The sequence below is a fragment of the Amblyomma maculatum genome, unplaced genomic scaffold (assembly GCF_055883805.1).
Source record: "Amblyomma maculatum isolate TAMU_Amacu unplaced genomic scaffold, ASM5588380v1 scaffold_23, whole genome shotgun sequence".
In the NCBI taxonomy this organism is placed as follows: Eukaryota; Metazoa; Arthropoda; class Arachnida; order Ixodida; family Ixodidae; genus Amblyomma; species Amblyomma maculatum.
In genome coordinates, this window is record NW_028146748.1 from 1,560,269 (window position 1) to 1,579,074 (window position 18,806).

The following is an 18,806-nucleotide window of genomic DNA, read 5'->3' on the forward strand; positions in this document are numbered from 1 at the left end:
TGCTACACACGCTGGTACCTCTGATTTAGGCACAAAACCGCATTTCCGAAAGTAAGTCCGGGCACCATAATTCCTTTCCAAATACCCCTCAAAACCTCATACCTATCGTATCCCCACAATGCCTTATGTTTCATTATCCCGGCATTCCTTCGCCCTTTTGCCTTACGTGATTACTCATGCTTTCCAATGTATGCCAATCCTTCGTTTACCCATACCCCCAGATATTTATATTCTGCTACTCTAGGTATTTCATGGCCTTGTATTTTAAGACCCTGATCAGTTGAGCCGTTGAAAATCATCAGATCCCACCTAACTGCGCTAAAACTGAAGCCTAGAGCGTCCCCTTCGTCTCCGCAATACTTAACTAGAGTTTGTAAATGAAGGGGAAATGAGGGTGCTCGGTATAATACATGAAGGAAAGGAGCCAACAGTCGGCGAGGCCAAGGAAAGCAGTGGGGATTATGCTTTATGTCTTTTTTTTTCAATTTTTACTTGGTTAATCACAGAAATGAGTAATGTAATCTGCTTAGGGGAAAGATAATTAAACACAAAGTAGAAGAAAAAACAACGTGCCGATGGTGGGGACCGAACCCACGACCTCCGAATATCGCGTCCGGTGCTCTTCCAACTGAGCTACATCGGCCGCTGTCCGCCCTGCTACTTTCTCTGGTATTAATGTTGTCTGTATACGAACCTTGAGAGTGTTCACCAGCGCCACCCTCAACCATAGCGGTGGACGTGGAACGTCCTGTGTTACCGCCAGCGTCACGTAGAACGTGATCAAGAGCGAGGGCGAAAGCTGTGCTAGAACCCTCTTACGCTACCTATGGCTTCAAGACTGCCAGAACCGAGACCCCCGTAAGCTACAAGCAGATAAATGAAGGGGAATGAGGGTGCTCGTTATAATACATGAAGGAAAGGAGCCAACAGTCGGCGAGGCCAAGGAAAGCAGTGGGGATTATGCTTTATGTCTTTTTTTTTTCAATTTTTACTTGGTTAATCACAGAAATGAGTAATGTAATCTGCTTAGGGGAAAGATAATTAAACACAAAGTAGAAGAAAAAACAACGTGCCGATGGTGGGGACCGAACCCACGACCTCCGAATATCGCGTCCGGTGCTCTTCCAACTGAGCTACATCGGCCGCTGTCCCCCCTGCTACTTTCTCGGGTATTAATGTTGTCTGTATACGAACCTTGAGACTGTTCACCAGCGCCACCCTCAACCATAGCGGCGGACGTGGAACGTCCTGTGTTACCGCCAGCGTCACGTAGAACGTGATCAAGAGCGAGGGCGAAAGCTGTGCTAGAACCCTCTTACGCTACCTATGGCTTCAAGACTGCCAGAACCGAGACCCCCGTAAGCTACAAGCAGATAAATGAAGGGGAAATGAGGGTGCTCGTTATAATACATGAAGGAAAGGAGCCAACAGTCGTCGAGGCCAAGTAAAGCATTGGGGATTATGTTTTGTCTTTTTTTCTAATTTTTACTTGGATAATCACAGAAATGAGTAATGTAATCTGCTTAGGGGAAAGATAATTAAACACAAAGTAGAAGAAAAAACAACGTGCCGATGGTGGGGACCGAACCCACGACCTCCGAATATCGCGTCCGGTGCTCTTCCAACTGAGCTACATCGGCCGCTGTCCCCCCTGCTACTTTCTCGGGTATTAATGTTGTCTGTATACGAACCTTGAGAGTGTTCACCAGCGCCACCCGCAACCATAGCGGCGGACGTGGAACGTCCTGCGTTACCGCCAGCGTCACGTAGAACGTGACGCTGGCGGTAACACTCTCAAGGTTCGTATACAGACAACCTTAATACCCGAGAACGTAGCAGGGGGGACAGCGGCCGATGTAGCTCAGTTGGAAGAGCACCGGACGCGATATTCGGAGGTCGTGGGTTCGGTCTCCACCATCGGCACGTTGTTTTTTCTTCTACTTTGTGTTTAATTATCTTTCCCCTAAGCAGATTACATTACTCATTTCTGTGATTATCCAAGTAAAAATTAAAAAAAAAACAGACATAAAACATGATCCCCAATGCTTTCCTTGGCCTCGACGTCTGTTGGCTCCTTTCCTTCATTAACTAGAGTTTGCAATTCTTCCAGACTCTCAGCTAGCAGCACCATATCGTCTGCATACATCAAACCGGGGAGGCGCTGCTCTACCGCCTTTACACCTAATCTATATGACAGGTTACAACCTAGGTTACTGTCTTGTATCCTCCGTTCCAGGTTTATCATATAAAGCAAGAACAGCAGCGGTGATGGAGGACAGCCTTGTCTTTATTCTTTGCATACTTTGACATCTTCCGTACTTCTTATCCCTTCCCACCTAATTTCTACTTTGTTATCCCGGTATATTTCCTGTAGGAAGTCTATTATCTCATAACCGATACCTTCTTCTTTGAATAAGTTCCACAGTAGTTCCTATACTTACGTTCTCGTACGCCCCGTTTACGTCCAGGAAGGCCAAATACAACGGTCTATTTTCCACTCTAGATACTTCGATGCATTGGGTAAGCACGAACAGGCTATCATCTAAGCGCCTACCATTTCTAAAGCCGTTCTGAAGTTCTCCGAGTATCTTGTTACTTTCTACCCATGTTTGCACCTTGAATTTCACCGCCTGCATGGCCAACCTGTATATAACATACGTTATGGTAATGGGCCTGTAGGATTTTATGTGCATCCTTTCTCCTTTCCCTTTATAAATCAAATTCATTTTACTCTGCCGCCAGCTGTCCGGAATTTGCTTATTCGTTATGACTGTTTCCAGAGCTTTTAACAACGTTTAACAAAGCTTTTAACAAAGGTCGCCGCGAGGCAGCACCTGCCGGCCACCTGCCGAGATCAAGCGTAGGTCCAGACCTAGTGCTTCACCTTGTCGACTCATAAATAAAGTTTGTACCCCCTCCACCTCCTCCCTACGCAGAGGGGGAGACCGCTGCCCTTCCGTCTCCTCCTCGTCTTCGCCTGCCGGTTGGGTGTCAGTGACCGGCGCCCGTGACAGCGCGTCCGCGACTGCATTGGCAGCCCCTTTTCGGTAGCGCTCTTCAAACTCGAAGCGTTGTAGTGTCAGGGCCCACCGCGCAAGCCGACCGCTGGGCTCGCGCAGGCGTTTCAGACATATTAAGGCCATGTGGTCGGTCTCAACCGTGAACCTTGTTCCTTCTACGTACATTTCGAAACGTCGTAGGGCGTATATTGATACGTGGTAGAAGGCTAGTTCCACAACAGGGGAACCCACAACAGGTGATGAGAGACTGGGTGTTCAGGCAAGTACCAAACGTTTTCTTCAACGTCGTCGTCTATCACAGAGTAGTCCATCGTCGTCTTCTTTAGTGGCATGTAGGTAACATTATCCCGGCACGAAAAGCACTGTCCCGGTACGTACTACGTCGAGGAAGTACAGCTGGAGTGGTACGGCTCCATGCGAGCGACATGAACAATTTCTGTACGGGGCATATCGAACTGTCGGTGTGGGTGCACAGGGGTGACCTCGTATGTCACGGAAGTGACTGGCCGTAAAACACGGTAGGGGCCTGTGTAGCGTGGCAATTAGAGCTTCTCACAGAGCCCAATTCGACGAGCGGGAGTTCAGAGCAAGACATGAGAGTCCGGAGAGTAGTGGACGTCCCTATGACGAGAATCATGGCGGTGTTTTCGAGAGTTTTGGCGGGAAGCCAGTCGGCGGCGAGCAATAACACGGGCGGCGTCAGCTCGGGATATGGCATCATGAACATAGGAACTTGCATTCGCGGTTGGAGGCAGTACGCTGTCAAACGAAAGACAGGGGTCACGGCCGAACAGAAGATAGAAGGGCGAGTAGCCCATTGTATCGTGGAGGAATTATTCGCAGAGGTCATAAACGGTAAGGTAATATTCCAGTCACGGTAATCAGCCGATACATACATTGACAGTATATCCGTGAGCGTGCGATTGAGGCGTTCTGTGAGGCCGTTCGTTTGTGGATGGTAAGCGGTGGTGAAGCAGTGCTTAATGGAGCAGTATCGGAGAATTTATTCGACTACTCGAGCAAGAAAGCAGCGACCACGGTCAGTGAGCAGCTGGCGTGGAGCACCGTGAAGCAGGATGACGTCGTGGAGGAGAAACGCTGCCACGTCAGTTGCACAGCTGGTGGGTATCGCTCGTGTAATGGCGCAGAGCGTAGTATAGTCCGTCGCCACCGCAATCAATTTATTGCATGAAGAAGACAGAGGAAAAGGCCCGAGGAGATCAAGGCCAACTCGGGAAAATGGGTCTATTGGGATGTCGATAGGCTGTAGGGATCCCGCAGGCGCAACCGAGGGCTTCTTTCGTCACTGACACCTGTCACAAGAAGCCACGTAACGACGAACAGAGCGGTAGAGGCCCGGCCAAAAGAAGCACCGGCGGGCGCTGTCGTACGTACGAGATACGCCAAGATGACCCGCAGTGGGCGCGTCGTGCAACTGCTGAAGAACGGTTGCACGCAGGTGGTCGGGGACTACGAGCAGGAGCTCAACGCCATCTGGTCGCATGTTGCGCCTATATAAAGTGCCGTTGTGGAGCACATACAAAGCCACGTATGGCCAAGCATTCCTTTTCCGTCGTTGAGTGCGTTCTGTCGGCGAGAGCGCGCGGGTCGCAAACGACACTGGTCGTAGCTGATCCCCATCCATCTGGAGGAGTACAGCGCCCACTCCGATATCACAGGCATCGGTCTGGATAACGAATGGCTTGCTTAGCTCAGGCAGCTTCAGAGCTGCTCTCTCAGCAATGGCGTGCGAGAGCTGGCGAAAGCTCCTTTCCTGCTCATCTCCCCATTCCCAACGGGAAGACTTTCTTAGCAATTGTGCCAAGGGCGCTTGCAGTCACACACAGTTTGGAATGAACTGTCGATAGTATCCCACCATAGCGAGATATTGGCGAACAGCGCTGATATCTCTAGGCGCAGGAAACTCCAGGATCGCCCGAAGTTTCTCTGGATCAGGAGACACCTGCCCCACGTTGGGCGACAAATGTGGGATTCTCTACGGGGTTGCGGCTCCGCTCTCAGAGCTAACAACGCTCCTCTAGCTCAGGCCACAGTGGTGGCCCCAAGAACAACACGAACACCGAGGACAAGTGGGTTAATCGGTTTAATGGCTTCCTCAGCCGCGCACGATCAAGCAACGCTGTTCACCTGAGCAAGTCCGTCTCTCTTCCCGGGCGCGTCCGTTGAGCTGGCCCGTCCGGTCCACACTGTCGAGCTCGTTGCACGCACCACACACGCACTCACTCTCCCCGAAACCACACCCAGCCAACACACGTACACAGCGCGCGCCTCCCTTGCCACAGCAATCGAGGGAGAGAGGGGGAAGGAGGCTGCCTCGTGATGTGGAGAGGAGAAGCCACGCGTCACCCTCGCCGCCGCGTAGTAGCCTGGAGGGGAAGGAGCGGTGATATGTGCCTTCCCACAACTTGCTGATATTTCTGATGTCCTATTAATCCAGAATGACTTTAGTAATATTAGCGAATGGTGCAGTAAATGGTACATGCAAATAAACATTATCAAATGCAAATCAATGAGGGTATCTCGAATTAATGTAACAAGTCTTATGTATATGCTTAATAACGTCCCATTAGAATCTGTAATGTCATACCGTTACCTTGGTGTAATCGTTACTAGGGATCTAACCTGGAAATCGCGTGTCAACTCCATCATCGCTAAGCCAATCGTACTACCGGATACATTCATCGTAATTTTTCCCTTCCACCGTCGTCATTAAAATTATTAATGTATACAACATACATTCGTCCACAACTTGAATACGCCTCATCTCTTTGGGACCCCGGTCGAGCAACACTTATACACTCCGTTGAGGCAGTACAAAAACGCTCAGCCCGGTTCATCTTAAATAACTATCAAAGGACATCCAGCGTTACTAATATGAAAGCATGCTTACATCTCCCGCTGTTATCGACCCGAAGAAAACTATCCCGCCTCTCACTTTTTCATAAAATATGCTACCATAACTCAACATTGCACTCCTTATGGGTTCAACCACCATGATACATTTCATTTCGCCGCAAACACAGTCAAAAGGTAAACATTCCACACTCAAACACAGTTGCCTATTCAAACTCGTTTTCTTCCCCGCACCTGTAATGATTGCACTAACCTGTCTGCATCCCTAACAAGTATAATTTAAATGCGCGCTACAAACTTTCTTTCTTGCCTAGTATTAAAACGTATTGTATGGTTATTTGCTTATCTTCATTGTATACTGTTTTGCTAGTTATCTTTTTATATTTTGTTATTTTTTTACACCTATGCCATCTTCCTAAATTACCCATGCACCTTGTTGTTCTTTTTTATGTGCTTTGTTTTTCAGACATTTGTACGCTTATTGTATTAACTTTCTGTTTCATATACATCCTGTATGCGCCCCTCCCCTCTGTAACGTACATCTGTACCCTCAGGGTATTTTAATAACAATAATAATAACTCGTGCTGCAGAAGCGCCTTGACGCAGCGAGGAACGGTGGTGGGGAACTGTGCGTGGCATTCCTGGACTTCAGCAATGCCTTTGGATCCGTCGCGCACAACGCCCTCATCGACGCGCTACGTGGAAATCAAACTAGCGCACTTCAAAACAAAGACACAGGGAGAGAACGACAACACAGCGCTGACTTCAACTGGTTTTTATTAGAGAGTGACACAATATATATATGTACGAAAAGTGGGCGTGAAAGAATTGATAACTGCTGAGTTTGCACGTGGCGTAAAACACCGAACGCAAAGTTAAAAGGCGCACGATAACAATATAGGTCAAAGCAAGGCAGAACGGCAGGGCTATAAAAAATAAAGAAGCGAAAAACGGGGAGGCATGTAGGTAAAAACAGTAAAGTAGGCACGATCCGAAGATACATAAACTAAAATCGAAAAAAGGCCAAAAGGGGCATTAAGAGCGATAAAAAACACAAAAGGGGCATTAAGAGCGATAAAAGAGTCAAAAGGACAATTAAGAGCATTACAAGACAAAAAAGGGCATTAAAAACAGAATACCTAAAACAACCAAGGCCAGGCCGCTAGAGGCTGAGGAGTGTACCCGGAATCTAAGCATTAAAACTACTGTGCGTCTGATTCAGATATTCTAACTCGCGTTTAGTCAGGGCTATTGAGGGTGTGCTAACACAATTTTGACCTAGCTTTAGAATGTGAGCGGCTTCTATGATTTCGCGTGTGAACTGATGTGCATTTCTCGCAATGACAGTGCAATTATGAAGGGATGGCTCACAGGGCTGAGAGGGACACTTTAGGCAGTGAACACCTAGGTTTCTTTTCGTAGTATTGTAAACACTGTTTGAGTGTTCCATTAGTCGTTCGTTTAGGCAACGCCCCGTTTGCCCCACGTAGGCCTTGCCCCACGTGGCAAGGCCTACGTGGGGCACCTTTCGTTCCCTGCCAAGTTGGTGTCGTCTATATAAGATTGCCCTGAGCTGTGGCAAGGCCTACGTGGGGCAAACCGGGCGTTGCCTAAACGAACGACTAATGGAACACTCAAACAGTGTTTACAATACTACGAAAAGAAACCTAGGTGTTCACTGCCTAAAGTGTCCCTCTCAGCCCTGTGAGCCATCCCTTCATAATTGCACTGTCATTGCGAGAAATGCACATCAGTTCACACGCGAAATCATAGAAGCCGCTCACATTCTAAAGCTAGGTCAAAATTGTGTTAGCACATCCTCAATAGCCCTGACTAAACGCGAGTTAGAATATCTGAATCAGACGCACAGTAGTTTTAATGTTTAGATTCCGGGTACACTCCTCAGCCTCTAGCGGCCTGGCCTTGGTTGTTTTAGGTATTCTGTTTTTAATGCCCCTTTTTGTCTTGTAATGCTCTTAATTGTCCTTTTGACTCTTTTATCGCTCTTAATGCACCTTTTGTGTTTTTTATCGCTCTTATAGCCCCTATTGGTTTTTATCGCTCTTAATGCCCCTTTTGGCCTTTTTTCAATTTTAGTTTATGTATCTTCGGATCGTGCCTTCTTTACTGTTTTTACCTACATGCCTCCCCGTTTTTCGCTTCTTTATTTTTTATAGCCCTGCCGTTCTGCCTTGCTTTGACCTATATTGTTATCGTGCGCCTTTTAACTTTGCGTTCGGTGTTTTACGCCACGTGCAAACTCAGCAGTTATCAATTCTTTCACGCCCACTTTTCGTATATATATATATATATATATTGTGTCACTCTCTAATAAAAACCAGTTGAAGTCAGCGCTGTGTTGTCGTTCTCTCCCTGTGTCTTTGTTTTGAAGCGCGCTAGTTTGATTTCCAAGATGAATTACCAACTAGCCCGTTCTTCCACCCTTCCACGCTACGTGGAGCCGGCGCCGGTCTCGACTTCTCTTCCGTCGTCGCTTACCTCTACAGAGACAACACCACCACAATCATGGGACAGGAATGATCAACACGGCCTATCGACATCTCAGCAGGGATTCGACAGGGATGCCCACTGAGCGGGCTCTTGTTTAACCTTGTAATTGACCCAGTTTTGCATACTGTGCAGGGAGGCGAGAGGCAACACACATTCTGGCCTACGCCGATGACCTCACCCCACTGGCGAATGACCCGGAGAAGCTTCAAGCTCGCATTAATGTTGTTGAATCCCTTTCTTCTAGGCTTGGACTACGGCTTAACCCGGAGAAGTGCCGCACTCTCCATCTCAGCGGCAAGACACCAGTCGGAACAAGAATGGCCCCCTTTTTCAATGCAGGTGCGGAGATCCCAATGATCCAGGACTTTGAAAACCAGACGTTCCTGGGCCGCACGGTAGGGTTCAACGTGTTCCCGGACAGAGTTACTGTGGACGAGGCCATCGACACCGGCCGACACCTGCTTAGCTCAGTGATCGCCCCTTGGCAGATGCGACACTATCAAAACATTTGTATATCCAGCGCTCAATTTCTCCACGCGGTACAGTGTGTCGGGCAAGTTAGAGTCGGCGCGCCTTGACGACGCGCTGCGGCCACTAATCAAAAAGTCTCTTTATCTTCCAGGAACCGCGGTCAACGAGTACCAGTACAGCAGCGCAACATCGGGCTCGGGCGGCATCCCCATCGCAGCCGAGCTCAGCGACATCTACCGCATCGACCATACATTTAAGCTCCTCTCGTCTCCTGACCTAGAGGTACGAGATCTAGCGCTGTACGCCGTCACCGCCATCACGACGAAGCGACTACGGCGACCAGCTACCGATGAGGACATCACTGCCTACCTGACCTGGGAGACGGAGGGAGACTTCCGAGCTAGGGCAATGCAGCTTCCGTCTGTATGGACGGAGTCTCTCAAGGCTTCCCGGCACCTGGCGTCACGTGGGAGATGCAAGAGGAAGGCCCCATCATCACTCGCGCCGACGTGTCTGGCTCGCAGAAGCAGCGCACGAATGTGGCGAGGAAACTTCGGAGCATCGCTATGCGAGCACGAGATCACAATCTCAAAGAAAAGCCTAACCAGGGGAAAGTGATGGAGTGCGTAGCGGCCGACCGTAGGCGTTCTCACTTCATGAGGACGGGGCGCTTCACTCGCTTCTGCGATTGGCGCTTCGTGCACCGTGCGAGGTTGAATTTGCTGCCCCTCAATGGAGCCAGGCCGTGGGATGTCGCTGCTGACCAGCGTTGTCGGAGATGTGGGCAAGATAAGGAATGCCGAAAGTTGGGCAAGTTGATTAACGTTCATGATGGAAAATAGCGCGAAAAAGTACACGAAGGACGGAAGGAAGACACGGACAAGCGCTAACTCGCAACTGCAGGGTTTATTGCTGAAGCACGCGATAAATACAGGTCACTTGAAAAATAATAACAGACAAAACAAGAGGAGAAGAGGGAGAGAAGCAGCCTCCTAAACGGTAAGCTAGGTTACATAGGCAGTAACACAAAGTAACACGTGCCACTCATTGCTGGGGAGGAAAGAAAGAAAAGGGAAGATACACCTGGAAATAAACTTATTATTTATTGTATTGTATTTTAAGTAGATAAGTAAAGTCAATGTAAAGTAGAGGCTAAGAAATCAAATTCGCAATCTACCAAGTTATCTGACGGCTCGCTGACACACAAATTTTGACATTTTTTAATATGGTAAGCCTCGATAATTTCACGAACCAGCTTGTCACGATGTCTAAAAAGAACGGTGGCCATAGAAAAAAGCGGTGTGCACTTTTGTTTCCCCTTATGGTCCTCTTTAATGTTACAAGCGCGGCAATGCTCCGGAAGATTCCCAGACTGTTCTTTTGAGGAGTTGCGGTATTCCCCTAGCCTAACGTTGAGACACCGCCCCGTTTGTCCTATGTAAACGCCTCCGCAAGACAAGCTTATACACCACGCCGATCCCATACGGTACAAACAGCGAGTGGTGCTTAACGGAGCAACCACGCCTCTTTTTCTTGTCGCCGCCAGTTTCCTGCCGATTTCGAATATGTGAGCCCAAACTGTTAAATTTTTTCGGTCCAGAAAAAACCACGGAACGCCATAGCGGCTTCCCACCTTCTTTAGTCCGTGTGCCATCCTATGAACATACGGTACGACGCCAACCTTTTGACGCTCCCGTGTAACAAGTTTCCACTTATGGCCCGCTTTAATACAATGCACCAGTTTTCCACAAGTCATCTTAATAACATGCATGGGATAGCCAGATTCCTTCAGCCTGTTTACCTGTGCAAAGATGCTCTTTTGTAAGGAATGAATACAGGATTTAGTGATGGCTGCTTTGAAACAGGACATCGCGATACCAATCTTAATAATTTTGGAATGTCCAGAGGCAAAATTAAGAAGTGCTTTGGCAGATCGGGGGCTTTAAGCCCAACAAACGTGATCCCGGCATACGGACAAGGATAAATCGAGGAATCGTAGTGCCAAATCTTTAGGCTGCTCAACGGTGAACTTCAAGCCTGAGCTGCAATCTACAAAAACCTTCAAAATGTCAGGAATGCTATGATTTAGATCAGACTGAACAGCAAACACTAGATAGTCATCCACATACCTGCAAATATTATAAACCAATCCAACTGAATTACGAAGAATGTTCCTGTGCACCTGCGCGAGAAAAATATTGCTTAGTACGGGGGCAACGCACGAACCAATACAAACACCAGTGCGTTGAATGTAGCAGCTTCCTTCCCAACCGATAACTGTAGAAGATAGATAAAAGGACAGAATTTCCATGAATGAGTCTACAGACACACCGCAACTGTTCACAAAGGCAAGTTCATCGTTATCATTCACGATACAACCCTTAACACTTTTCATTTTCATGAGTGGGCATGGGATGGCAGCGGTGACAATGGTCGCTCAAAACCATTTCTGTTTATTCGTCCAGGCTACAGTCATCGCCACGCGCCTTCCTGTCTTCGCCTTGGTACCGTTGCCTATCTGCGTCGAAGCATCTACACAACAACTCCAGACTGACGTGTGCCTGGCGCAGGACGGTCCCCAGTCCCACGAACCTGGCCATTCGGCTCGGCCCCATCTACGGTACAGCGCGACGTGGGAATTCATTGGGACAGCCACATCAACATCGCCAACCTTTCCATCGGGCTATAAATTCACGCCCCGAACCTTTGCTCCCTTCAGTGGGCATGGGATGGCAGCGGTGACAATGGTCGCTCAAAACCATTTCTGTTTATTCGTCCAGGCTACAGTCATCGCCACGTGCCTTCCTGTCTTCGCCTTGGTACCGTTGCCTATCTGCGTTGAAGCATCTACACAACAACTCCAGACTGACATGTGCCTGGCGCAGGACGGTCCCCAGTCCCACGAACCTGGCCATTCGGCTCGGCCCCATCTACGGTACAGCGCGACGTGGGAATTCATTGGGACAGCCACATCAACATCGCCAACCTTTCCATCGGGCTATAAATTCACGCCCCGAACCTTTGCTCCCTTTAGTGGGCATGGGATGGCAGCGGTGACAATGGTCGCTCAAAACCATTTCTGTTTATTCGTCCAGGTCAGTGAAATTCCACCCCTTTTGTCTAAGCGTTCTGACAACATTTTCTTGCTGCTATTCCCATGCCCAAGTATTTTGGTTTCTATTGCCGCCGAGTGTGTTCATGTTACAAAAATGCTTCTTCTAAGCGGTGACGTGGAGCTGAATCCCGGCCCTAACAATGACTGCAGCAAGAACCACAGTGAAGTGTTAACTGCTATTCAGAATCTAACCGTGCATCTTGACGAGCGACATGACAAACTGATAACTTGTATCGATGAAATAAAAGAAGATCAAAAACAGTTGGATAGCAAAGTATGTGCCCTAACTGAAAGACTTGCTACGCTAGAAGAAAAGGTGCAGTCATTTGAAAGTACGTGCGATGAAACGCATTTGGAAAATTTGATTACAACTGCAACTAGGAACGAAAGTGTCTCTATTCAATCACGGCTAGATGAATACGAAGACCAGTCCCGCAGGGACAACCTAGTGTTTTATGGGATTTCCGATTGTATATCTGAGACTTGGGCTGCCTCTGAAGAAAAAGTTCGAGAAATAATTGCTAAGTTGTTTGATTTGCATTTAGCCGACGACGCTATTTCTCGTGCACATAGATTAGGTGCATTCGTCCAGGACAGGCACCGGCCTGTCGTAGTTCGTTTTTTATCGTTTAAAATTAAAGACGCTATCTTGTCACAAAGGTCGAAACTGCGAGATACCGGCATTTCAATCAGCGAAGACTTCTGCAGAGCCACCCGTAAAAAGCTGATTGATTTTGCCAAATCTTCCGGGAAGAAATATCAGTTAAAATACAATAGAGTGGTTATAAACGGCAAGAACTATGTAGGAGGGTTGAAATCTGGGTCAGTTGGTACATAGTCAAAGAATAAAAACCAGCCAAGGGATGAGGACGAAGAAAGACGATGTACACACGAAAGCAGCTTTCGTGTGTACATCGTCTTTCTTCGTCCTCGTCCCTTGGCTGGTTTTTATTCTTTAAGAGCTATGTGTACTGTCCTGTCACTGACCGCGTTTCTGAGGCAGCGCCAAGCCGCGAGCACTCTCCAGATCTGTCCCGACCGTCATCTTCTAATACAGATGTCACGCCTCCCCCTTCATAGCCACAAGCGAGATTGCATCTACGCTCTTCACTGCAAGAACTTTCCTTTCTGCTTTGCAACATTCGAAGCGTCATAAACAAACGAGAAGCTTGGTCAGCTTTTATAGACACATGCTCATCTGAAATTGTTATTTTAACTGAAACGTGGCTCTCCGCGAACATTGACAACTGCGAAATCTTAGACTGCCAAAAGAAGTACAACATCTATCGATGCGACCGGGACAGTCGGCCTGGTGGCGGCGTTTTGGTTGCAGTCTCCGATACACTTGTTTCTTTTCACGTTCAGTTGGTTTCTACACTTGAAATTGTTTGCGTCAGTATACGTTTCAATCACATGGATTTCCTTTTATGTGCCTGCTATCGTTCACCCAGTTCGCCCATCGGCTTCTCTATCGACTTTCATGATGCTTTGAATATCTTGCATCAGAAGTTTCCTCGGTCCCCTATTTTTGTCCTAGGTGACTTCAATTTTCCAAACATCAACTGGTCCCTATCCTATCCTGAACCTACCGTTAATTCTTCAGAGTGTACTTCTTTCATTAACGCATGTTCTGACTTTAATCTAACTCAGCTTGTTAAAAGTCCAACTCGCGTTACTCAGTCTAGTGCAACTATTTTGGATCTAGTGCTAAGCACACACCCAGACTTTGTTCATTCCCTTTCCGTTTTACCAGGTCTGAGTGATCACTCAGTCGTTGTTTTTAATGTGTCTACCACCTCACCTCGTAAGCAAAGCAGGTTGAAACTAATTAGGGATTACGCAAGAGCAGACTACTCATCAATTAATATCAAGCTTCAATTTTTCGTAAATGAATTCCTTGAGATGTTCTCCAAGCGATCGGTTAATGACAACTGGCTCATTTTTAAAACCAAAATTGCTGAACTGACTAACAAATATGTGCCCCTGCGTAGGATACGAAAGCTCGCCTTGGTTTACGCCGACGCTGAAACGGCTGTTGAACAAAAAGAAGCGCATTTTTAGGCGTGCAAGGCTTACATTAGTCAGGAAAGATGGGCCGCTTATCACCGTGTGGCTGATGAATACACAAATGCATTATCTGTCGCCAAACACGCTTTCTTCAATAAAACACTTCCATCCTTGTTAAACAACAGCCCCCGCAGGTTTTGGAACATTATTAATGGGAACGAAAAAAAACCCATAGACCTTACATCTGATGATGATCTACCTATTCCGAGAATTCATTGTTGTACTGTCTTAAACTCCATTTTTTTCGTTGTCATTTTGTACCATTGTGCCATGTTCATTTCCTACTTTACCTGCTTGCAGTTTTTCAGTGATGGACCCGATTGTAGTTGACTGGGCTGGCATTAACAAATTACTCGAGAATATAAAGTTTTCTTCTCCCGGTGAAGTTGGAATAAACCCGAAATTTTTAAGAAATACTTCCATATACTCTTCAGTGATACTAACAAATATTTTTTCACAGTCTTTGGAATCATGTGTTCTCCCTGATGACTGGAAGGTGGGGAAGGTGGTTCCTTTGCACAAATCAGGTAACTCTCATTGTCCACAAAATTACAGGCCCATATCCTTAACTAGTGTACAATGCAAAATTTTTGAGCACATCATTTATTGTCACATTGTAACCTTCCTCGAGTCCAATTCATTTTTCAGTAACTATCAGCATGGCTTCAGAAAAAACTATTCCTGTGAAACACAACTGCTCTGCTTTACTAATGACTTATTTTCTGCTATTGATCGTTCATCCACTATAGACTGCATATTCATTGACTTCGCTAAAGCTTTCGACACCGTATGCCACAGATTACTAATGCTCAAGCTAAGTGCACTGAACTTCGATCCTAAAGTTCTTAAGTGGATAGAATGCTTTCTTTCTAACCGCACGCAGTTCGTAACAGCTAATGATTGCAATTCACCCGCATGCCCTGTAACTTCTGGCGTACCACAAGGATCTGTCTTAGGACCTCTGCTGTTTTTAATATATATTAATGACTTACCTGACAACATATCTTCTTCAATAAGACTGTTTGCTGACGATTGTGTTATTTATCGCGAAATCCTTAACCCTGCCGATCATCTTGACCTTCAATTTGTCCTAGATACTATTTCTTCTTGGTGCGACACTTGGTTAATGAAACTAAACCATACTAAATGCAAGGCAATGCGAGTTTCACGTAATCTTACTAACTACTTTCCCTGCGATTACAAGCTTAATGGTGCCCATCTAACCAAAGTTGCATCTTATAAATATCTCGGCGTGCACATTACTGATGACCTTTCATGGAAAACTCACATCGACTACGTAACAAAAAATGCCAGTCGCACACTAGGTTACTTACGCCGGAATTTTTCTTTTGCTCCTACTAATATAAAGTTGATGCTTTATAAAACCCTGGTCCGACCGAAACTCGAGTATGCGTCATCAATCTGGGATCCGCATATCAATACACTCATTAACAATGTTGAAGCCATCCAAAATCGTTCTGCACGTTTCATACTATCAAACTATCAGCGTACTGCCAGTGTCTCCATAATGAAGTCAAGCCTTAATATACCTGATCTGTATCTTCGCCGAAAAATATCACGCCTCTGCTTATTTCATAAGATTTTTCATTTCAATTCCACTCTTAGATCCTCTCTGTTTCAGTCACCATCATATATTTCACCCCGCACCGACCACAAGTTCAAGGTTGCCATACCCAACTGCCGGACGAATCTACATTTTAAATCTTTCATACCAAAGACTTGTTCTGACTGGAACCACCTTCCCGCCTCCCTCGCTGCCATTATTGACACCAGTCTCTTCAAAACAACCATTTCTAATACCATTTAATGTACCATTGTTTATATTGTATAATGTATTCAGTTCCCTGTTCTTGTTTTTGTTCAAATTGTGTTTATTAACCCACTCCTCTCTGTAATGCCTTGGCCTTGAGAGTAAATAAATAAATAAATAAATAAACTCATCATAAGGCATAGAATAATACCAATCTTCGACATCAACTCTAAAAACACCACACTGCCCTGGGTTCTTGGTCCTCAAAAGGTCAACCAGCGCTTCCAAATTTCGGATTACGAATGGATCCAGCACTTTCAACGATGTCAGATGCTTCTGCAGGTAAAGGGCGACCTCATGTTGCCAAGTGTGACGCTCAGATAAGGAATCCCTACAGCATGTTCTCTGCCACTGCATGCGCCAGAGCGTCGCCTACACCAGCCGACACAACCGGATCGTCGACCGGCTGAAGACAGCCGCCGATAAGCGATTCACCATTACCCACGAGAACCGGCCCGTGGGTGACGCGAACCTCCGCCCAGATCTTGTTCTGGCGTGCGGGAAACGGTGATTGTCATTGATGTCACATGTACCTTTGACAATCGCAAAACTGCTTTCGATGCTGCACCGGAGAGTAAGGTCGCCAAGTACGAACCCGTTTGCCAATACCTGCTCCGGAAATTCCAGCGGGTCAGCATCGAGGCAGTCGTTGTTGGGGCCCTGGGCTCCTGGGACCCCAACAATGACAAAGTGATGAGGCGCCTCTGTAGCAAACGCTACATGCGTCTTTTCAAGAAGCCGGCGGTGAGCGACACCATCGCAGCTTCTCGTGAAGTCTATGCTAAACACGCAGCTGCAAATTGAAGGGCTCGCACTTCGCTGGACTTCAGCAGCTCAGGTTGGAAAGACTTCATACACGCACAAGAACACACTCACCCCACAGCAGGAATAAAACTTTACACATGAGATTTCCCCTAAAAAGGAATGAACAACAACAGTAGGTGTCTGCAATAAAACTGTTAGGAAATGTACAAAACATTTCTGAAAAACACTCTGCAGAAACAAGGTATCTGCATTGGATCTGTCATAACGCCGGTGTTAAGCAACCTGTGTCTAGCTAAACTTGACAATGCTGGCAATAGACGGCTGGAAGGAACAAAAATCTTTATGGTCTTCTGGTTTGTTGATGATTTTCTCGTGCTCTTTGAATGCAGTCATGATAAGTTTAATCTGAAAGTAGAAGCAGCGTTAAATTTGTTTTCACAATGCCTGACACCCTTAGTTTGAACCCATGAGCGGCCCGAAAAATAGGTGTTACAATTCCTTGAACTCATTCTCGAATTTTAAGGTAGATCACATTTGTTGGTCGTACAAACCCAGGGGCAATAAGCCCATCCTTCCGTTTGACTTAGCCCACTCTAAGGTTGTAAAAAGAAATATTGTTCAAGCTGTTTTCAAAAATGCTCTCACAAAATCTTGCATTCACTGCACTGAAAAAAGTTTTTTTAGGGCAAACAGCCAGATTGGAAGAAGCACGCTACCCTCCTAAGCTTTTGGCCTCTGTTGCTGAAAGTATGCTGAAAAGTCAAAAATACCTTTAGCTGAAAGACAACAAATGCGCAGAAAGAATTAGGTTGTTCTGCTATACAATCATCAAATTTCCCACGACCTGTGAAAAATTGGAAACAACTTGCTGTAGAAGCAGTTTTCAGTGCCCCAGAGCGTTTAGCACGTCTCTGCAATCGCGTAAATAAACCTAAAAAGTAAGGAACATTTGCACCACTCGCCACCAGCAGCCCTTTGTTCAGTGCTCCAAGTCGGTTAATTATTCCATTCCTCTGTCTTGTGGGAAAAAGTACATTGGTCAGACGGGTCGTCGCTTAAACGAGAGACTGAAAAAACAAAAATACACTGTAATCGTTCAAAAGTCGCGCAATCTAGGCATTCAGTGTAGGGATTGTGAACATGAGGAATTAAGATGCCTAGCAGAATTCGAAGAAACCTCAGTGATAGGGAGACACGTTGATAAGTTAACACGTGAGATTATGGAAGCTGCCAGCATTCAAAGGATGAATGATCAGTGCGTAAGAATGCCTTCAATTTTACTGTCAGAAAAAGAAGTAGCCTTTCTCTCAAGATTTTATAGATTTTAACAGAGTTCGAAAAATTTCACCTCTTTTTGGTTGTGTTTTTTAGTCGTTTATCATTGTTGATCCTTTTTGGCCGTATTTTGTGTTGAGATTTTATCCTGTTATTGTCATGCTCAGAGTCCTGTCAATATTTTTATTTCTAGCATTCAAACATTTTCACCTCTTTTCATTGCGGTTAGTGCCATGTTAACATTCCTGTTTGTACAAACATTGTTGTGGTTTTTGCTTTAAATTGTCATCTCTTTTTTGTTGATTTTTGGCGCTTTTTAGACATTTAGCAGCATGCGTTGCTGTATAGTTCTGGGCATGCGTCAGTTTAAAAACCTTTTAATCATGTTCATTTTCTTTTTCTTCGCTTTGGCTGTTTGGTTATTGGCACTGGAGATAACTTTCATGCAGCAGAAAGTATTTATCAAAGCTTATCCCTCATAACTTTTTTTTTTTTGTCTTTGGCCATTTTCTTCTTCAAGAAGGGCTTTTCAGCAGTGTTTTGCTCCCTGCCTTGGTCACGTATTCTGATAGGCACCGCTTAAATACGGGTCACCTTCTTTCGAAAATAAAAGTTGTCAGTTCTTGTCTACCTTCGTTCTCTTGTGTTGCGTCCTGTTCTGCGCTGTGTTCCCAGTATGGATTGTGTTCCCGGGCCGCCCTGCTGCACCTGGACCCCCTGCGGCTCATGGACCTCCTGGACACCCTGCTGCTCTTAAAACCCCTGCTGTCCCTGCATTCTCGTTCGCTGTCAAAGCTTGGTGAGAGCTCTCTTCCTTGTTTCGTTAGCGTTTTTTTTCTCTTCCCTGTTTGTGTTTAAATACTTTACCATCTCCGC

General features: G+C 46.3%; 1 pseudogene; it reads left to right on the top strand.

Moving 5' to 3' along the window:
- LOC146171073 (uncharacterized) overlaps nt 1–16,694 on the top strand; it is an 89,919-nt pseudogene extending 73,225 nt beyond the window's left edge.
- Nucleotides 16,695–18,806: the final 2,112 nt, after the last annotated feature.